The 22,595-nt window shown below is 44.4% G+C and overlaps 1 protein-coding gene and 1 long non-coding RNA gene across 2 annotated transcripts in view; both read left to right on the top strand.

Moving 5' to 3' along the window:
- LOC123506329 overlaps nt 1-21,308 on the top strand; it is a 43,445-nt gene extending 22,137 nt beyond the window's left edge. Inside the window, exon 2 of the long non-coding RNA XR_006675407.1 lies at nt 21,116-21,308. This is a non-coding gene — a long non-coding RNA (uncharacterized LOC123506329). The remainder of the gene's footprint in view (nt 1-21,115) is intronic.
- The window catches only part of LOC123506007 (titin homolog), a 337,132-nt gene that overhangs the window by 180,838 nt on the left and 133,699 nt on the right, over nt 1-22,595 (top strand). The gene's annotated exons all lie outside the window — the stretch shown is intronic.

Here is a 22,595-nt window from a genome sequence, read left to right as displayed (position 1 = left end):
GTTAACTCCCTAAACTTGATCCAATCTGCCATTAGTTCGTTAGTAGAGAGTAAATAAGAATGAAATATTTAACAACCTTCCTATCTTAACCTGTCTCTTTCCCAATAAGTCAAGGAAATAACCAGATTCTTTTTTTGAAATATAGAGTTACAAAAAACATTAACTCCTGAAGCTTAATCGAATCTGCCATTAGCTCGTCACAACACAATAAAGTAAATAAGATATAGTTCAGTTAGATACGCAACTCGATGATTTGTAAACCTCCAGATAGCAATAAATACCACCCTTACTTTGATAGAAGCATCCTTTAACACCATCCCAAGTATAAATCGAAGCTACTGGTGGAAAAAAAAAAAAAGATAAGTACTTAGAGGAAGAAGGTGCAAGATTTTAGGGTGTAAGGTTGTTAAGGACGCGTTTGAAGCATAAATCGATACCGTGTTGCTGAAAAAAGATAACAAGATAAGAGAGTGGACGAAAGAGGTGCAAGATTCTAGGGTGTGAAGTGTTTAGGGTTAAGTTAAGGTGCTGTTAGAGGTGCTAGCGTGTCTGGGTGTAGTGGAAGGTGCGGGGGATGGGTGGTAAAGTGCTGGGTAATGGTTGGGTAATGGGTAATGGGGTGACGAGGGAAGGGGCGCTGCAAGGCTGACGGGTGTAGGGGAAAGGGTCGTGTTAGGATGACGTGCCTGTTTTGTTGCGGTTGTCGCTAATTTCGTTCCGTTATCCTTGTAAGGTAATGTGTGGAGAGAGAGAGAGAGAGAGAGAGAGAGAGAGAGAGAGAGAGAGAGACTAGTTCCAGCATCAGTTAACATCACATGACAACATCACCACACCACAGCTCATCACACTAGGCATTTCACCACACCATACACTCATCACATTTGAGAACACCAGACCTCACAACACCACCGTATCACACCATCGCACCACACTAAACTTAACCCCTTCATTACCTTATTAAAGCATCACACCACAACACCACACTAACATTACACCACCAATACATCATCATATTGCAATACCACACCGTGCCACACAATACCACACCAAACCACCACACTAAATTCACACCAGCACATCACTATCACATTACAGTACCACCTCATACTTAAACCACCACCAGTACACTTCACCACACAAACCCACAATCACACCAACACCACAACACACACAAACAGCCTCACCACTACTAACTCTACCACTGAGCATGAACGACTATTAATCCATCACTCAGTCACTCGTACACAGGATACACGTACAATATACACGTGTTAATGCATACCTGTGTCGTGGTGGCTCACTTCTCACTACCTTGCCTGCCCAAATGCGTCCCAGGGTTCGAATACTTCACCTGAGCTTGGTACTTTCCTGGCGCTCTTCCATTCATCGCCCACTTGTTGGTGAGTGTAGCACCTGTGGGGAGGAATCTCAGGTGACATGGCGTTGCTGGGGATTAAATGCCACAGGGTGAAAGGTCAAGGGTGCAAGGTGTGTTGTGGCTAAGAAGGTTGATGCATTAAACACTGCTACTGATACTGGTACTCCTGCTGCTGCTGATGCTGCTTGTGCTACTACTACTACTACTACTACTACTACTACTACTACTACTACTACTACTACTACTACTACTACTACTAACATACACAAAACTAGACTAATTCATTGCATGTTGTCATTTCCTCCTCCTCCTCCTCCTCCTCCTCCTCCTCCTCCTCCTCCTATGCTGACGATGGATGTGATGACTTAGAACTGAGTAAGACCACCACCACCACCGCCTCCCGCATGCTGACAGAGGCGGCGGCGGGGAAGGGCTTTGGAACTGTGGGAGGGACGGTCAGCCGCCGCAGCTCAGTGTTTGGGCCGCTAATGAGGCAAACACGGGGCGACGAAGCTGCTGACACCATCTCTTTTTCTTGTCTTAGTTTGTGTTTCTCCCGAGTCTTCTGGTGACACGGGAAGAGTGAACAAATGATGGTGTGTGTGTGTGTGTGTGTGTGTGTGTGTGTGTGTGTGTGTGTGTGTGTGTGTGTGTGTGAGAGAAAGCCAGCACTGTTGACAGGAGTGATGTGGGTAAAGAAAGAAGAAAGAAGTAAAAGTAGAAGATAAAATAGTAAAAGTATGTAGAAAAGACGATAGTGTAGGAGGAACTTGGAGACAAAAAGAGAAGAAGAGAGAAAAATAAGAATTAAGTGAAATATTCGAAAGATGCGACAAATAATAATAATGATATAATAATAATAATGATAATAATAATAATAATAATAATAATAATAATAATAATAATAATCATAACGGCAATAGCAATAATAAATGTCACTTCTTAGCAGATGTGAGGTGAATTTGGTCTTGTTAGTTAAGGTTAAAGGTCTGATCAGTAGTAGTAGTAGTAGTAGTAGTAGTAGTAGTAGTAGTAGAGAGAGAGAGAGAGAGAGAGAGAGTTATGGTAATGGAATAGTAAATGGATGAAGGTCTTGGCGAAGAAGGAGAAGGAGAGAGAGAGAGAGAGAGAGAGAGAGAGAGAGAGGGGGATAGTTCCTTTTTGCTCTCTATAACCAGACTCGTTTGGTGCTGTCTGGCGTCTACCATTCGTTCTAACTTGGCGGAGAACGTTCCCTTCTGCTCTCCTTTATGACTCTGACGTTCCTGTGGCCAGCGGAGCGTTCCACCTTTCCTCCAGTCCCTCCAATGCTCCTCCGTCTCCCTGGTAATGTCGCTCCCTCCATCACGCCAGCCTGCCCTGTGCTCACCCAACCCCAGCGTCTCCACCTGCAGGCTTCGTTAAGTCCTGCAGTGTTTTTGCCGCACTCAAGGCCGCGTGGTGTGGGATCGTGCTGGACAGGCGCCTGAGGGAAGAATCTGAGTGTTTAGAGATACGGGAGGTTACGTATCAGGCCAGGAAGTAAAGTTTTAGGCTAAGGGAGAGCTGAGAGAAGTGTACTGGGGCGGTTTACTTGTCTACCAGGGCAAGAAATAAAATTTTAGCGAAGGGGAGAAACGGGGAAAGAGAACTGGTGGTTTTCTTGTGTTTAGAAGTTCGGGAGAAATACTTATCAGACCAGGAAGGAAGGATTTAGTCAGAGGATACATAGAGAAGAGTTCTGGCGATTTATTTATTATTTATCAGGTCAGGAAATAAAGTTTTAGTGAAGGAGATAAACGGGGAAAGAGAACTGGTGGTTTCCTTTTATAGAGAATTTGGGGGAGAGGGCTATTTATTAGACTAGTAAGGAAAGCTTTAGTCAAAGGGTACGTGAGAGAAGACTTCTGGCAATTTATGTTATTTATCAGGTCAGGAAATAAAGTTTTAGTCACCGGGGCAGTTTAATGGAGAGTGCTGACGGCTTCGTTGCGTTTTGAGAGAGGTTGTTTATCAGGCCAGGAAGCAAAGTTTTAGTCGAAGAGGCAGACAAGGGAAGGGCGTAGAGCTCCTTACTTGTATTCAACCCCCTCAGTACCAGGACGCGTTTTCATATTTATTTTGCTAACTCTTACGTGATTTTATACGGCCTCTAAAATTTATGTGGAGGATTAAAATAATGAAGACACTGGTCATTAATCTTCTGATCTCCATAGTACCTTCCTAATGTAAATCAAATCGTCCAATAACACCCAAACTCAGGTAGAAGTGCGTCCCAGTGCTGAAAGGGTTAGTGTTTGTGAGGAGTTTTCAGTGCAATTATAACAAGGTGGAGAAAGGAAGACTGATATCCAAGAAGTTAAATTTTAGAGATGTCCTGAATGGAGAAAGGATCATTAGTGTTAGCTAGTATTTGTATGTGAAATAAGACGAAATATGATGGTTAATAAAACGAAAAATGTGTGAGGCTTTATGAGTAAAATTTTAGAGAAAGTAATGGAATAAGTACGAGGTAATGGTTGGTTTTAGTGATATTTACGCTTGGAAACAGTCGGGATGCGCTGATTAATACCATAATAAAGGAAGGAAAGGAGAGGAAAGATTACTTTTACGAAACCTCCCAAGAAAAATTTTAGAAGACGATGCTTTAGGTGTTTGTGTGTGTTTATAGACAAGACCAGTATTCTTTTCCTTATTTTCTATTTACTTACACGTGGAGGAAGAAGCAGGAAGGTGTTGATTAATGAGATAAGAAAGCGAGAGAAAATAAAATTGAGAGAGCTGAGAAGTAAAATTTAACGAGGCAATACTTAGGGATGTTGTGTTGTCGTGTGTGTTTTTCCTTCTCTCTCTGCCTCAACATTTTCCTCTCGACTTGAACACTTCCAGCTGGTGTACCTTTCTTCTTTGTCTTTATTGTTTTATTCTGAGTGGTTTTTTTTTTTCCTCTTAGCTCTAAACCTTTGCTGTTTTTTTTTTTTTTCTTCCGTTGATCTTAAACCACTTTTTCCTGTAACGATTATCTTTTTCTTCTTCTTTCTCTGATGCTGATGTTTTATTTTCTGTCTGTGAGATTTCTTTTTCTTCTGATGCTTCACTTTTTCCTTCCTCTGAGATTCAAGGTTTTCACATTTTTATTCGGTTTCTTTTCTTCCTATAACTTTTCCTACTAAACTCAAACCTTTCTTCTTTTTTCTTACTAAACTCAACTTTTCCTCTATTTTGATTCAGTTTCTATCTTCCTCATACTGAATACATTTCTCTTCATCCTTACAAAATCAGTTTTTCTTCTTCCTCCATCTTATCGCTTATTATTATTATTATTATTATTATTATTATTATTATTATTATTATTATTATTATTATTATTTCATATTAGGCCAAAATAATCGATTTAACTCCGGTTTTTTTTTTTTTTTACTCCAACGTATTATTTTGCTTATAAATCCAACTTTTCTTGTACCTCTGATTTTTTGTGTTGTTTCTACGTAACAGTCTTCTCTTCAGTTCCTCTAAATTCACCCTCTTTCTCATAAGCTCAGCATTTTTGTTTCTTTTTTTCTTCCTCTTCACATTTTTTATTCCCCACATCTCGGAGCAGGATCGTGAACACGGTGAGGCAGCGGTGGGTTGGTCGGCGGGGTAATACTAAGCACGGAGGAAGGGCCAAGTTTCACAATGCTTGGGACATGTTTCATACCCTTCCTCTCTTGCGCCTTTTCAGTAACAACGCTCAGCCGAGGAAGAAGCGTATTCTGAAAGGCTCTAATTAAAGTTACATGTATTTTCATTGATGTTTCTACGGTTCTAGTGACAAATTAGCAAGGTTCCTATGACAGGAGAAATACTCTAGAGAACCTGGTTGGTCTTTTCTCTGGCTTTTGGAGATATATCACCCGATATTTAGAAATACTTGTATCCGTTACACCACTACAAAGCGTCAAGTTCTTGTCATAGGTATTTGTAAGGGTGTTTTTATGGTTCTAGCGACAAATTGATAAGATTACTACCTTTTCTACATTATTAACAGGAAAGAAAGACTCTTAAAAACCTGATTAGTCATCTCTGTGGCATTTAAAGATAGTCGTGGTGAGAGAGACCACTACTGACTCCACTCCACTACATTCAAAAGCCTTTAGTTGAAGCTACACGGATTTCCAAGGGTATTTTTGCAGTTCTAGTGAGAGATTAGCAAGATTACTACGTTATTCAGAGAAGAAACACTTAAGGGAACCCGGCCAGTCATCTCTGCGGCCTTTGAAAGTCGTCGCGGTGAGATAGCAAAGCGTTTCAGAGCACGGGTTATAGTGAGGCAGCAGGAGAGGAGAGGAAAACATCACGAAATAGTGTACTACAAGTGTTCTCGTGTGCCATCTTTTACCAGGCACGGGAACTGTTCGTCATGGTGCCTGGGTTCTTGGTGGTCTTATCTCTCTCTCTCTCTCTCTCTCTCTCTCTCTCTCTCTCTCTCTCTCTCTCTCTCTCTCTCTCTCTCTCTCTCTCTCTCTCTCTCTCTCTCTCTGTCATTCATATAACCTATTTGTTTTAGTAGAGCAAATAAGATAGAATTGTTAGTGATGTTTGCCTTGTTACAATCATATATTACTCTCTCTCTCTCTCTCTCTCTCTCTCTCTCTCTCTCTCTCTCTCTCTCTCTCTCTCTCTCTCTCGGTAACGCTGGATGTTTAAGAAAAGGAGCCAAATACAGCCTGCCTGACTTGAGCTTGGCAACGGACGAAACTTTAACACTAAATCATTGTTGCCAAAAGCGGCGCGAGGGAGTCGAGATAGAAACATTTCCATCCCTTGATAAAAGCGAGAACGAACCAAAACGAGGAAAGAAAATAGCGTACAAGTAAACGTTTGACTGACCAGAAGGAGGAGAAGGAGGAGGAGGAGGAGGAGGAGAGGGAGACTTGAGTGAGAGTGAGAGAGAGAGAGAGAGAGAGAGAGAGAGAGAGAGAGAGAGAGAGAGAGAGAGAGAGAGGGAAAAATGTAAACAAGGCTAAGAAAACATCGTAAGAATCTGCGGAAGAGGTGAAGAGAGGCAATTTGCGCCATAAAAGGGGCCACGGTAAGGAAACATGAGTCCAGTTTGGTAGTAAATCGACAATAATTGGAAAGATAGCATTGGGTGGTTCCTGATTCCTGGCCATCTTGTGAGTCTGCGCTGAAGAAACACTGGGAGCAAGAGGAAGAGGAGGAGGAGGAGGAGGAGGTGGAGGAAAGGGAGTGGGGGGGGAGGAGGACTTGAGGGATGGCGGGCAGGTATAAGAAGAGAGGAAGAAGAAGCAATGAAGAAAAGCGAGCAGAGGATGACCAGTAAAATGATGTAGAAGATGAGAATAAGAAAGAAAAAAATAATAGCTTAGGGAGAAAAGAAGAGAAGAATAAAAAGGAAGAGGAGGAGGAAGTAGCAAGAGATAAAACAAGAAAAGAGAGAATAAACAGAGTAAGAGAAGTCAGAGGGAAGAGAAGGAGGAGCTGGTGGAGATGAAAAGAAGAGAGAGAAAAAACAGAGGGAGAATATGAAGGAAGGAAAATAGGACAGAGAAGGAAAAGACGGAAGAAAATTAGACAAAATAAGAAAGAAAAAAAAGGAGATAAAAAATAGAACAACAACAACAATAATGAAGAGAAAAATAAATAAAGAAAAAAAGACAAGAGAAAGAAGTAGTGGAACTTAAGATAACAAGGAAAACAGCAAGAATTAATCAGATCTACCCGTGACAGTCCAATAGAAGAGGAACAAACCAAACAAGACGGAAGGGAAGAGCTCAGGAGGTGACAGAGAGAGATCAGTGCATGGGTGATCTCCAAGGCAAGCTAACAGGAACTGGGAACTCCATTGGAATATGAGTGAGTTGCTTGACGATGTGTAGAGGCATTGAACTGGACTTCCCAGAGAGAGAGAGAGAGAGAGAGAAAGAAAGATTGTAAACACCGCAGCGTCTCTCTGACCACACAAGACACCACTTTCTGCACCCGTCTCCATCTCTCCTCACCTTCTCTCACACTCTCCCTCGCTCACCTCTTCCTTCATCACACTTCTTGTCAACCCGTCTCCAAGCATCTCTTATTTCTCTCCCTCTTTCATGGCAGAGAGAGAGAGAGAGAGAGAGAGAGAGAGAGAGAGAGAGAGAGAGAGAGAGAGAGAGAGAAATTCCCCCACCGTGGCTGTTGTCTTGCATGATGCTGCACATTTTATCTCTATTCTCTACTCTGTTATATATTTATTTTACGAGACTATGCATAATGAGTCCTGCACGCAGAGAGAGAGAGAGAGAGAGAGAGTATGCAGTTATGTTTCCCTGTCTCATGCTTTGCTGGTGATTGTGAAGGGGACGAAGTTAGATATGAGGTCCTCTTATCTCCTTATCTAGTCTTCTTAAAATCTTTCCTCTCCTGCTTTTCCGTTTCTCTTATCGTCATCCTACTTTAATTTCTTTTCATATCATTTGTTAATTCATTTCACCAACTTTCCTTCTTCCATTCCTTCTTTCTTTCCAGCCTCAGCTCTCTTTTCCTCTCATCACCACTTGGATCATTACAACTTTCCTCTTTTCTCTTCACTCTCATTGTTTATTTCTTCTCATCTGGACATTTCCCTTGACATGAAAAATGAAGTTGAGTTATTGACGATACGGAAAACCAATAATTAGGTATTAAGAAATAAACAAGAATAGAAAAATAAGTTATATAAGGAACATATTAATCAACACAGCAAGAGCATACTGATTTTTTTTTTCTTGTTTATTTATTTACGTCTGTGCTAGGCAAGGAAGTTAACAGACTTTCACGCTTCAGTTGCCGGTGTCTTAATGTTTCCCTCTTGTACCAGTGAGTTGCATGCTAGGGAAGGCAGCGCACCAGAGGCCACAGTGCTGCTTTTAATCAAGTTATAGTAAAGATGCACGTACACGAATTAACGCAAGAAACACAAATAGATTAATGTTATTCCACGCTTCGATTCACCCAGATATGAGAGGGAACATTTAACTAATATTGCTGTTCTTGTTCTTCCCTGCAACCATACACATAAATTATTGTAAGGAACTGTTGTATAATTAATGTATTGTTATGCCTCAATGCACTAACAAAGATAACACTGAAGGAACATTTAACTAATATTGCTGTTCTTGTTCTTCTCTGCAACCATACACATAAATTATTGTAAGGAACTGTTGTATAATTAATGTATTGTTATGCCTCAATGCACTAACAAAGATAACACTGAAGGAACATTTAACTAATATTGCTGTTCTTTTTCTTCCCTGCAACCATACACATAAATTACCGTAAGGAACTGATGTATAATTAATATATTGATATGCCTCAATGCACCAAGAAAGATAACATTTAACTAATATTCCTGGTCTTGTTCCTTACAACGTTATTTTATGTAAGACACACTGCATTGGTCCGGGGCAACAAAATAAGTTACAAAAATAGGTCTGTTGAAGGTGAAGGTTCCTATATAAGAAAAGAACATCCTAAATTTGGGCAGTGTCTTGAAACGTTCCTCTTCAGACAGTTCTAATGAAGGAAGGAATACAGAAGCAAGTAGTGAGTCCCAGAGTTTTGCTTCCTCCCACGAGAACAGTAAAATTTTCAGCACCATAAAAAAATCAATGAAAAATATGCATAAATGAATATATAAATGAAGGATTGCCGACGCTACTAGTTTATGATAATGTTCTGGTCAGTGAGTGGAGAAAAAGAAGAGCTGGTAGAATTTTACGGGGAAAGGAAAACTACTTCTATAATTTACTCGTTCTTAATTTTCACTGATGGAAAATATTTGCTCATGACCCCGTTTTTAAGATTTACTTTTTTTTTACTCTCTGAAATGTAGGCCGAGCAACAATATTTTAGACATATTTTTACATTCCAGTCTCTTAAAAGGTTTTGTAGCTTTACAAATTTTACTTATTTTCCACACCAGTGTTAAAAATAAGGAAAATTTGCTCTTAATCTAAATCACGAACACATGAATCTCTCTCTCTCTCTCTCTCTCTCTCTCTCTCTCTCTCTCTCTCTCTCTCTCTCTCTCTCTCTCAAGTGTTTATTTTGCGTGAAATTTGATTATTTGTAAATATGTTAATGTCTCCATCGCTGTTTTGTAGTCATTTTTTGTGTGTGTGCGTAACGAATTAAAAAGGCTGCAAAACACACAAAAGTATTTACACACACACACACACACACACACACACACACACACACACACACACACACACACACACACACACACACACACCTGGTCTGACGCAACAGGTGAACATAATTGCCCTTAGGAAAACATGTCCGCTTAGTATATATACAAGAACATATTTTATGCTTACATGCTCCAGCTGTGTGTGTGTGTGTGTGTGTGTGTGTGTGTGTGTGTGTGTGTGTGTGTGTGTGTGTGTGTGTGTGTGTGTGTGTGTGTGTGTGTGTGTGTGTGTGTGTGTGTGTGTGTGTGTGTAACGGGTAGCTTTAGAAGAATCCACACACTTATTCACACACACACACACACACACACACACACACACACGAGAGACAGAGAGAGAGAGAGAGAGAGCTGGGAAATGCGCATTGATTACAAAATATCAACATCTGCTCACCCTCCTAGTCTCCCTCCAGTCCTCCACCCTACACCTCCTACTCCACCCTCCTCCATCTTTTCACCACTCCACTCTACTCCTCCACCCGACCTTCCTCTTCTTTACTTCCTCCTCCTCCTCCTCCTCCTCCTCCTCCTCCTCCTCACCAATGCTAAACACGATTCCTTTCCACTTTAAACATTTGTACTCCTCCCAATTCGAGTCTCGCTTGTGGATTTTTTTCTTTCTCTCCTTCTCTCTTTAATTCCTTCTTCGTTAAGTTTTGTGGAATTCTAATTGGGTTTGTTTGTCATCCACTTGTATTTCTTTTCTTTTTTCTCTCTTTTTGTAGGTTTTCATTATTAAGTGTGCAGTATTGGGGTGTAGTCTCTCTCTCTCTCTCTCTCTCTCTCTCTCTCTCTCTCTCTCTCTCTCTCTCTCTCTCTCTCTCTCTCTCTCTCTCTCTCTCTCTCTCTCTCTCTCTCTCTCTCTCTCTCTTCTCTCTCTCTCTCTCTCTCTCTCTCTCTCTCTCTCTCTCTCTCTCTCTCTCTCTCTCCCCGGACTTGCAACACGCGCTGATCACCAGAAATAACGTTCACTTCATGCCAAGGAAGAGAGAAACTTGTAACACTTCGACCCTAGTGCTGTGACTCCTCCTCCTCCTCCTCCTCCTCCTCCTCCTCCTCCTCCTCCTCTTCCTCCTCCTCCTCCTGGTCACTAATCTTCATCTTGGTCACCTGAGAGGACTAAACCGCTGCATTAGAGAGAGAGAGAAAGAGAGAGAGACGCCCTAGTGTACTCAGGTGTCCGCCAAATGTCTGTCTCGTCGGCGACTCTTATATTACGCGGCTCACTTTCAGCGATAAGTTGTCAAGACTGCCTCGGTATTTTGGGAGGCTGGGATCGTCAGGTGTTTAGAGACTTGCGTTTATTGGGGCTCCCGGCAGACAGATTACAGTCATCCGGCACATCTTACCTCAACAATCTCCTCTCCGCACTCCACAGTTTCACTCCATTCCATTCCTCATCGTCTTATTCTATGGTTGGTATGCAAAAACGCTTTGTTGTCGTACCATGACTTTTTAAATGCCTCGGTGATAATTAATTGGGTTTTCAAGAGTGTTTCTCCTGTTGGTAATGCAGAAATCTTGTTGATCTACCTCTAGAACTTTAATATCTCTTGAAAATACGTGTAGCTTTAATTACGTATTTTTGATTGTTGTGGATAGGAGGCAGTGATGATTAGCCAGGATGTCATGAGTATTTCTCTTGTTGACAACGTAGAAATCTTGATAATCCATCTCTTGAACTTTAAACACTTAGAAGTGACCTTAATTACGAACTTTTGAAGGTAGTGGATGAGCAGTGCAGAACTGTTTCAGAATGTGCTCCCATCTCTGTGGTTCTCAGTGCTGTTCCGGTTTTCGTGTAGCTCCTCGCTGAAGCCACGCAGCCCTTTGTTCATGCTTCACTACCTCTGCATGCTCTTCAGTATCCAGCTGTCCAAGAATTCATAGTTTGTCGCCTGTCATCCCAGTGTAGCAGAATGTACCGTGTCTTCTTACATGACCAAACATTCAATAAGTGTTTTTTGATGAGTTTCGCTACGGTTGCTGGAAAAAAAGTGTACTTTAGTGATGTAGCGCCTGACCTCTCCCTTTCTTCTCTCCTTTTCTTCCCTTCCTTTCTTTCTCGGCTCGTATTGAAGAGTCAATACGTGTTTTTGATGAGTTTCGCTATAATTGATGGGAAAAAAGGGCATACTCGTGATACAGTGGCATGATCTCCCCTTTCCTCTCTCTTTCTTCCCTTCCTCTCTTTCGTTGCGTCCTTCCTCTCCCTCTCTTCCTTCTTATCCTCTCAATGCGTCTAGAAGAGAGAATTCAGAGATGCAACCCGCGTGCTGGGGGACAGATTGGTGATTGTCGAAAGGAAAAGTAGAAGGTTGAACGCGCGCCAACAGGATGCTGCCGTGGGGTGGTAGTGAGTCTGGGACGTGGCCATGCACACCCTCCGCCCTAGGACCCACAGTGAGGGGGCATCGCGAGGGTGGCGCTGATCCTGCAGGAGATAAGGGACCTGATCCTCTCCCTCCACCCCACCAAGGGACCTGAAGGAGCCTGTACCCTACTGATGCTGTAGACTCACTCCTGCCTTGGTGAACACGCCTTCTGTACGCCGCGGGTGTTGCTTCCAGGGGTGTGGTGATGCTGACGGTGGCTGGTGTACTCTGCTCTCTTTACTTTTCTTAGCATCCTCACTTCACCCTCTTTGTCGCTACAGCTTATCGTAACATCACTTTCTTTCATCACATTTTTTTTCATCGCCTTCATCACATCTTGCTTTAATCCATTCTCATATCACTACATCATTCCATCGCTTCCCTCACCATGTCACCACTTCATCACTCTTTCATCATCACTACAAACATCCCTAACCCCCAACCACTTTCATCACCACATCATCACCCTCTCTCCTTCGTCACCTCTATCTCAGCATCCTTCTCTCATTGCCTCTGTTAGTATCTGCACCTTCCTTCACCGCCTTCGTCACCATATTCAACCCCTCAGCACTCGCACTTCTGCTGACTCTTGTACTGACGAAGGAGTCCCTGCGGTGTTGTGGCCTCGAGTTCTCCTCTGGGTTGATTTTATGAGTTACCAGCGAGAGGAGCAGCGAGGTGGATGATTGAGCGGCGAGGAGCTGTGATGGACGGCGGGAGGAGGGGCGGGAAGACACGGGGCAAGAGGCGCTGGGAATTACAATACACACACACACACACACACACACACACACACACACACACACACACACACACACACACACACACACACACACACACACACACACATGCAAGGCGACTGAGGTGATGGCTTCAATTATGGAAAGCAAAAATATCTGAAGAACGAAACATTTGCCAGGAAACAGGAACAGGTTGTGAGGAGGAGGAGGAGGAGGAGAGAGGAAGGAACACGAGTGAGTGAGTGGCGAATACTCGTAACACGTCTACTGCTGGCGGGTATTATGAAGCAAAGGGAGGAGAAACAATGCAGAGGAGTGAGAGAGACGAGAAGGGAAGAGATAGGACAAGATTACAACTCTTGAAATACGAATGTGAAAAAGTTGAGTGAGGCAAGAAAAGAGTGACGAGAATACTGGTTCAGGGAGACGATCAGAACACATTTATTAGGAAGAAAAGAATGTAGTGAACTCGGAGAAAACGAGAGAGAGAGAGAGAGAGAGAGAGAGAGAGAGAGAGAGAGAGAGAGAGAGAGAGAGAGAGAGAGAGAGAGAGAGAGAGAGAGCAGCAGCGTCACTTTTGCCTTCCCCCCGGCGGGTTATGCAGATTGCACGTCACCACACAATCAGCAGGCATTACCTGCAATTACCTGTAGTTCCGCCAGCAGGCCTCGGGCGGAGAAGGTTTGGGTCTGGGTGGTAGGGCGGCGTGGAGGCTGTGGAGGTGGTGGTGGTGGGGATGGGGTTGTCGGGCCTCCATTGATCGCAAAGCTTGTCGTGCTGTTGAGTGTTCTCATCGCTAATCGCCATCTCCTGGCCTGGTAACCTGAGCCTCGCCCTCAGGCAACCTGCAGGCGGTTCCGCGCTGGGACATGTTTACGGGAAATGGCTGTGTTCTGTGTTCTGTGGAAATGTAGCGGCGACCAACGAATGTCTAGTGTGCATGGCGCTGTGATTGCAGCCACAGGCGTGTCGATGGCAGGGGGAGGAAGACGCCCTGCTGCAGTGCTGAGCTGAGAAGCACGGAGCTCCACCCTGCCGCGGCCGCCGTTGCCCCCCGCCGATAAGGTCGATTGTGTCGCTTGTACAGCAGATTCCTCGACCATTTCGGCCATTTGCATTTTTATAATCCACTATGCCGGCGTGGTGTTGCCATCTAGACAAGGTTCGAGTCCCGGTACGCTCCAGGCACCACCCTGGGAGGAGGAGGGCGCTGCAGGGGTGGGTCAGAGTGTGGCGTGTTGATGGAGCCCTGACGCGAGGGCCTGACGCTCCTCCCTCGGTGAACTTTAGCATTATCAGCCAGGCTGGCGGTGCCGCCTGGCGCCGCCTGCAAAAAAAATCCCAGCAGCTGGTGGCGACGAAACCCACATTTGAACGCAGGTAATCATTAATTACTTTTATTGCTTGGGTCCGCCGTGGCAGTCCAGTGTCCCGCAGTGACCAGCGGGATGGCAGGCGGGCCGGAGCCTTCCGCCGCGGACAACCAGCACTTTGGTGACCAGCAGGACGCATGTGGCGCTGAGAGGCTGCGCGGTGTTGTACCAGCCACGGCTGACGAAACTAACACCTACCATTTTTTCTACTCCCAAAATTAAGGGCAGTAGTGATAACGTGAGCGTGGCCGCCACCGGGTCAGGGGGCGCCCTCCGTTGCCTCCATGGCTTGCTGGGGAGGAGCCGACTTGTGATGCCTCGTCAGGTCGCCCGAAACCAATTCTAAAAATTGTAGCGCAATCATCAACAATGCATCAGAGAGAGAGAGAGAGAGAGAGAGAGATGGCTGTTGCTGTGACCCGTGGGCGCTGGAGCCGCCTCGCCACCTGGGGTTCCTTTTACGTCCACTCTTTTATAGTGATAAATATTCTTTGTTCTCTCATTACTTGGCTCGATTGCATCGCACTAACAGTTTCCGAGACTCGGCAGACGCGATGCAGGCACCAGGCTCTGAGGGGAGATGGAGGGCAAGATCTTACGTGTCGGTGGTACTTGCCTGCCGTAGATTAGTTACCTTAGGAATCCGCCGAGTGTTGAGCAGTGCCTGCAGCCGAGATGCTGTGCTCCGCTGTGCTGTGCTGTCCTGTGCTGTCCTCCTGATGCTTACGTGTGGCCTTGCTGTGTGACGTCGACCACTACTACAGTAGGACCTGAGGGCCATCTACTGACCCACTAATTCGCAAGGTCCCGCCAGAGGTCAGCGGGGGCATGGAGCCGCCGCCCGCCGCTCCTCTTGCCGCGGTACTCTCTCCACACCTGCTGCACACTTGCCAATAAACTTTCGCTTCTTCTTGAGTGTGTGCCGCGACACTCCGCTGCGAGATGAGGCCTCGCTGTGTCTAGGAGTGGCCATCTTGTCCATTCGCACGCCACATGGGGGCGGCCTGGACTCTCAAAACACATAGTTAGAGTTGGATTTCCTCTCGCTTTCTGGTAACGCAGTGAAGGGGTGATGTAAGACATCTTAATTACCGCCAACCTTGCACCGACGTGTGCACGCCAGCAGCGGCTGCAGCTTCATAAGGCGCCGCTGCTTGTGTGGCGCACCACCGCATTCCCTCACCTGTCAAGAAGAAAAAAAGAAAAAACTTAATCAAACAGGAAGAACGGAAGCAGTCGAGAGTTATGAAGGAAAACCGAAAGTTGAGGTGTGCTCAGATCTAAGTTTTTTGTATTGTTGCATCACACCAGATGTTTTTTGTGTCGATGTATCGGGGAACACATCCGGCTGGAAGACTGCAGGGAATAAGGTTGTTTTATTTTGCGGTAATGTTGTGGCGAGATCACGGGACGGGCACCTGTAGCTTGGGACTGTGGCTGCGGGAGGAGTGACGACAAGGCGGAGGCGGCGAGTAGAAAAAATATAAAAAATATAAAAGAAGGAGAATAAAGAGGAAAACTAGCTCAGGACAACACCGGCTGGGTGAGTCTTGCAGGTCGACGTCCCTCACGCCTTCCGATCAGCAACTTGAGAGTGAGTTGCACTTCTCAGAACCAGTTGACCCCACTTGGCTGAGAGGGAGAGAGAGAGAGAGAAAAAAAAAAAAAAAAACGAGCTGGAATGAGAAAGGTGACAGCTGCTGCGGGTGTCTGGGTTCCCACGGCGAGGGTTTGGCCAAGGAACCAAGTCACTATGGAGAATTACAGCACGATTTGGGCGTTCACGGATGTTTGGCGTTCGTCAGGAGCCTTAGAACTTGTCCTTGGGTATTCTCCTCCTCCTCCTCCTCCTCCTCCTCCTCCTCCTCCTCCTCCTTCCTTCCTTCCTTCGTGATTGTAACTCGGCCTCTCTTCTTCCTTCCCTTCCTTTCCCTTCCCCACTCCAGATCACATGCCAAGTTCTACTCCATTACCTGCCCCCAACCTGCCTCAACCCCCTTAGCCACGCCCCTCTCCCTCTCCTCCTGCCTTCTCATTTCATCGGAGTATCTTTTTATGATATCGTTGTACGTCATATTCCCCCACCCCCCATCTCCCGCCTCTCCTCTCTCAGATCTCATCTCATCTCTCATCTCTCATCTCTACCACCACCACCACCACCATAAACTAAACCATAATAGATGTTTTCGTTTTTCTTTCTTCGTACTTTTTTTACTGTTGGGTTTTAATCGACAAGTGCACACACACACACACACACACACACACACACACACACACACACACACACACACACACACACACACACACACACACACACACACCGCGTAGTGTAGTGGTTAACTCGCTCGGCTCACAACCGAAAAGGCCCGGGTTCGAGTCCCAGGCTCGCGAGGAAAATGGGCAAGCCTCTTAATGTATAGCCTTGTTCACCTAGCAGCAATCAGGTACGGGATGTAACTGGAGGTGTTGTGACCTCGCAGTCCCGGTGTGTGGAGTGTATTGTGATCGTAGTCCTACCCGAAGATCGGTCTATGAACTTTGAGCTCGCTCCGTAATGGGGAAGGCTGGCTGGGTGACCAGCAGACGACCTTGGTGAATTACAGGAAACCTCCAGCCTTTTAGAATGAAAATAAATCGTCGTTTTCTTCATTTTCTCTCGTTTGGACTTGCAATATCTGTCCGTCACTTCCCACAGACTTACCTGGGGCTGTACACGAGGTGTGCAGTAGAGGCTGGAACCTACTACTGCACACCTGGAGAGAGAGAGAGAGAGAGAGAGAGAGAGAGAGAGAGAGAGAGAGAGAGAGAGAGAGAGAGAGAGAGAGAGAGAGAGAGAGAGAGTGAGTGAGTGAGTGAGTGAGTGAGTGAGTGAGTGAGTGAGTGAGTGAGTGAGTGAGTGAGTGAGTGAGTGAGTGAGAGAGAGAGAGAGAGAGAGAGAGAGAGAGAGAGAGAGAGAGAGAGAGAGAGAGAGAGAGAGAGAGAGAGAGAGAGAGAGAGAGAAGTTTTGGAAATCGGGCTTTAAACTCGCTGAGAGAGTGGTGTTGGCAAGGTAATGTTTTTGGGGTAGGGGTGAGGGGCCAACAACCGCGACGCCTCTCTCTCTCTCTCTCTCTCTCTCTCTCTCTCTCTCTCTCTCTCTCTCTCTCTCTCTCTCTCTCTCTCTCTCTCTCTCTCTCTCTCTCTCTCTCTCTCTCTCTCTCTCTCTCTCTCTCTTTCCTGTGTGTCCGGTTGAATAGGAAAATCATTAAAGTTCCAGTACCTGTCTTTACCTGTCTTGCCGCCCGCCTGTGCCTGACTCCCCTGGCGATCTGTCTCCACTATCACCTGCGGGACTAATTGTGTCGCCGTGAGTCAGGCCAGGTGGCGGTGGGGGAGTAGGAGTTATTGCTGCTGATTCTTTGTCTTTATCCTTCTTTTAATTGTTCTTTACTTTCATTGTCAGACTTTTTCTTATTTATGTTTTGTTTTGTTGGTAACGTTTTGTGTGTTTACTTGCTGTGTCATTTTTTTGTGTTGTTTTTGTTGTCGTGTGTGTGTGTGTGTGTGTGTGTGTGTGTGTGTGTCTTTATGTTTCGTTCTCTTAATCGTTCTGTACTTGACTTGCTCTTTTTTTCTGATTGGTGTTTTGATTATAGTTTATTTGTTTTTATGTGTTGTATATATTGTGAATTTTTTTCATCATATATTTTTTTTGTTTCGTTTCTATTTTTTTTTTTTTTTTTTTCATTGTTCTCGCTCAGTGCGGTATTGGTTTTCCTTAAATTCCATCTTTTTCCTTCATGACTCGTATTTCTGTGTTTTTATTGTGTCTAATTCTTTCTCTCTTTCATTTTTTCTATTTGCTATATTAATTCTTTATCTTTAATATTTTTTTTTTCCTATTGTTTGCTGCATTAACCCCTTCCCCCCCCTTTGACGCGTTTCCACATTCATTTTCCTTACTGTTTGGTGATTAAAATAGTGAAGCCTGTGGCCATTAATCTTTTGACTTTCATAGAACCTTCCTAATGTCAATAAAATGGTCTATTCGTGCACAAATCTCAAACTAAAAATGTGTCCCAGTATTGAAGGGGTAAAAGTTTCATTATACTCTTGCCATCCTAGTTTCCTTCCTTATTTTCCCTCTAATGATCCGTATTTTCGCATTTCTATATCATCACCATCATTTTTACCATTACCATCAACACCAGCAACAAAAGTCACATGGAAATGCTCGTAACACTTGATCATTCCTCATTCCTCTTCCGGTTCTACTGACGGAGGAACACCCGGATGAGGCCTTTTCCTGGACGTGTGGGGCCGTGGGAGGCTGGAGGGCGCGGGTATAATGGCTGTGTGGGGCTGAGAGGGCTTGAATGGGCGGGGAAGGCGTGTGTGGGTGTGGGCTTGTGGGAAATATGTAGGGTTTGGATAGTAGTTTGTCTTTCTTACTCTTTATTTTCCTTCTCTCGTTTTTCTTCTTTTTCTCTTCTTCTTTTTTTCTTTCATTCCTACTCGTTCTTCTATATTATGCTCTCGGTATCCACGTAAATCTCTCTCTCTCTCTCTCTCTCTCTCTCTCTCTCTCTCTCTCTCTCTCTCTCTCTCTCTCTCTCTCTCTCGCTCTCGTGATAGACTACAAGGGTACAATATATTCCTGCCTTTGTATATTACTGGCACATTTGTATATCTTGTTGCTTAGTCTTATCTTCGCTCTGTATGTTATTGATCGTGGCTAATAATTCTGACGCGTGGTTGAAAAGTATTGTTGTCTCTCTCTCTCTCTCTCTCTCTCTCTCTCTCTCTCTCTCTCTCTCTCTCTCTCTCTCTCTCTCTCTCTCTCTCTCTCTCTCTCTCTCTCTCTCTCTCTCTCTCTCTCTCTCTCTCTCTCTCTCTCTCACGGCCTCCCACAGCTATGACCTCCACGTGACCCTGCCTCTTCCCTTCCCCATGACACCTTCAACACCACCCCTGACCCTTCCCCATCACCCCTACCCCCTCATCACCCAAGCGCGGACCTTCATCACCTCCCTCACCTTCCCTACGATTTGTCTTATTTCACATTATTTGTTTTCATTCCTTATTTATTTTTCTTTCTTTAATCTCTAGGCATCATCATTCGCTTAGCTCTTCAATAGATTTTAAGAAGTTTATGATGCTGTCAGAGAGAGAGAGAGAGAGAGAGAGAGAGAGAGAGAGAGAGAGAGAGAGAGAAGTAAAAAGTTTCGATCTTCAATAGAGTTTAAGAAGTTTATGATGTTGTTTTCGTTATACTACTTGCAGAGAGAGAGAGAGAGAGAGAGAGAGAAAGAAACAAGGGATGGGTGAGCTAAGGTTGCCTCGCGCGGTCCCCTGTTGGTATAAAAAAAAAAAAAATAATGAAAATATAAATATCAAAAGATGACGAGGTAGACCATTGCAACCTTTCCTTCCATGACGGTAATGGAGTGAGATAGGTGAGGGGGAGACAGGTGTGTGTGTGTGTGTGTGTGTGTGTGTGTGTGTGTGTGTGTGTGAGTATTTGTGTGAGTACATGAGAGAGGTAGGTGTTTAATGTGTGTGTGTGTGTGTGTGTGTGTGTGTGTGTGTGTGTGTGTGTGTGTGTGTGTGTGTGTGTGTGAATTTGGGAGGTATGTGATGATAGTGAAAAGCGTGTGAGGCATTTCAGACACAAGATACTGATGTGTGAGTGAGTCAGGTAAGTGTTTTATGAGTACTGAAATTGAGTGAAATACTTGTAAGTGGCAAGATACAGATGTGAGAGTGAATAATGAGGAAGGTGAGTCAGGCAAGGAAGATACGCCTGTGTTTGGTGCACGTATAGAAGGAAAGGGTGGAAGATAAACACAGGATCAAAGGATACAGGCGAGAATGGAATGAAGGCGGGACGTGTATAGGAAGGAATGTGGAAAATGAAATTAAGGATAGATTACTGGGAAAAAAAAGTGAAATAGAAAATTGGAAGAGAAGCGTGTGAGAGAAAGGAGAAAGGATGCAAGGGAGAGAAAAAATGTGGAAGAAAATGAGAGGAAAAAATGTAGAAGAATGAAGTTGAGAGAGAAAAGTGGAGGAAAGTTAACGTCGGAGAGAAAAGTTAAGAGAGAGGAATGTGTCGGAGAGTGAAATTAGGAGCGAAAAATGGAGGAAAGTCAGTGTTTGAGAGGAAGAGAGAGGGATGGCAGGTATCAAAGAGGGTGAGGAGAGGGAGAGAGAAGGAAAAAATGCATTGTTTAAGGTAGAAGGGAGGGTTGAAGGGCAGGAAGGGGTGTGAGGGGAAGAAAGGAGAGATGTGTGCGAAAGAGGAGGGTAAATAGTGTGTGTGTGTGTGTGTGTGTGTGTGTGTGTGTGTGTGTGTGTGTGTGTTGTATGGATATTTTTTTTATTTCATTGAATGTTATTTGACTATGTGTTTTTTACCTAGCGTAGACTCACACCTAAGAGAGAGAGAGAGAGAGAGTTAATGTGAAGACAGCGGAAGGCGGGAACTCGTAAAGATAGAAGGTGTAAGTAAACCCTGCAATTGTTGGCACCGAAATGACAGGTTAATGGGGAACAGGAGCGTGTTCACCTGCACACTCACCTGAGACTCACCTGTACACAGCCAGCCTCACCTCACAACCTCACCTTTCCCTCCACTTTCCCAAACATTATTTATTGACTCATTATATATTTGCAGATATTTTTCTTAGTATTGATTTGGTCTTTTTTTCATTCGTCTTATTAATCATTTCTGTTTACTCTTTTTATTTGGTTAATGATTTTTATCTTCGTTCTTCTCGTTTATTATTTGTTTTTATCGTATTTTTCTTAAGTTTAAATATTGTTCTGTTTTTCTTTTAGTATTCATCATTCATCACTTCTTTTTCACAGCTTTCCTCTCAAGATTATTGAATTATTTGGTTTTCAGTCTTCTTATTCGCATATAATTTATCGAAACTCATAAATTTCCTAGTTTTTCTTTTCTTTTCATATTGGTTTTATTTTATATAAGTAATGTTGTGGTGGAAGATAACAAATAGACGGGAGAAAAAAAAATGCCTCACTATTGTTGACTGACGCTTTTTTTCTTGCATTTCCAGGTACGTGGGTGTTCACTGTTGAGTCTGCCGCGCGTCTCGCCAGTCAAGTGTTGTTTGGGTGAGTGCAGGAATCACTGTTTGTCTGAGGAGAGGCAAGGGAGGCGAGGCGAGATGGCAAACACACTCCACGGTTTGAGAAAGTGGTGTGTGTGTGTGTGTGTGTGTGTGTGTGTGTGTGTGTGTGTGTGTGTGTGTAAACAAGTGACACGCCCTCCCAGCCAGTACCTCACGCCCCTCAGGAGTCACCACTTGGGCGGCACGTGAGAAAATGCAGAGGGTAATTTTTCTTCTTTTTTATCTCGTCCTGCTCGTAAACCTGACGGGAGATGGAGTGACGGACGAGAGGAAGGGAAGGAGTGATACAAGGAAATACAAAGGAAGTCCAAAGAGCAACAGACCATGAAGTCATTACTAGGCTGTTTCGGTAACTGTTTTATGCTAATAGTGAGAGATGCAGATTGTGTACGGAAGAAGAAGACGGAGAAATAAAAAGAGGAGATGAAGGAAGGGAAAGAGGGAGAGTGGAGACGAGAAAGAGGAGCGAAGATGTAAGAAAAAGAAGAGACAGAGAAGGGAATGAATGAATATGCGAAAGGAAAGCGAGAACACAAGAGGAGAAAAAGGGAAATTTAGTGATGGAGGAATAAAAGGTGGAGGAAGGGGAAGAGAAGGAATGAAGACGAAAAAGACGAGGAGACAGAGAAAGGGATGAAGGAATACGCGAAAAGAGGGCGACGATACAAGAGAAAAAGGGAGTTTAATTAAATTGCACCACCAATAACACAACACTTACCTACACAAGTCTTCACGAGATTCCCAACCTTAACTCCATATTTTACCCAACGAGGGAGTTCGGAGCACAACAACACAGCGGGAAGAGGTGCAGTTTCTCCGTGGCAGACAATAGACGGTGTGAAGGAGAGGGAGACGAGGAATGCGGAGAAGAAACGATGTATGTTGCTGCGGCGAACAAAGACACACACAACGATGGGCAATATGTTAACGGGGAAGACAAGGCGGTCCGCGGTGGTGCCTCGGGGGTTCTGGGGGCCATGGGGAGAGGGACGTGAGGGCAGGAGGGCAGAAGTGTTGGAGGGTAGGTCAGGTCACGCGTGTGTGGTGGAGGGGAAAGGTGAGGGGAAAAAAGTAAGTGGTTGTCGATGCATGTGTGTGTGTGTGTGTGTGTGTGTGTGTGTGTGTGTGTGTGTGTGTGTGTGGAGGAAAGAAAAAGCCATAAACGTTCTTTCTCTATTTTTTCTTTCTCTTTCTCTACATGACTACAAGACAAGAACATTAGGCATTTCCATCATACGTGTCTCCTCTCTCTCTTTCTCGTGTGTGTGTGTGTGTGTGTGTGTGTGTGTGTGTGTGTGTGTGTGTGTGTGTGTGTGTGTGTTAACATGTGCATACACGTGTAGGCTGTCCGTCACGCCCTCGCTCAGCCGCCACTCGTTCTAATTTGTTAATGGTAAACTTTCCA

This window comes from Portunus trituberculatus, chromosome 19 (assembly GCF_017591435.1).
Source record: "Portunus trituberculatus isolate SZX2019 chromosome 19, ASM1759143v1, whole genome shotgun sequence".
Lineage (NCBI taxonomy): Eukaryota > Metazoa > Arthropoda > Malacostraca > Decapoda > Portunidae > Portunus > Portunus trituberculatus.
The sequence above is the reverse complement of the archived record's forward strand: the minus strand, read 5'-3'. Positions and strand labels throughout refer to the sequence as shown.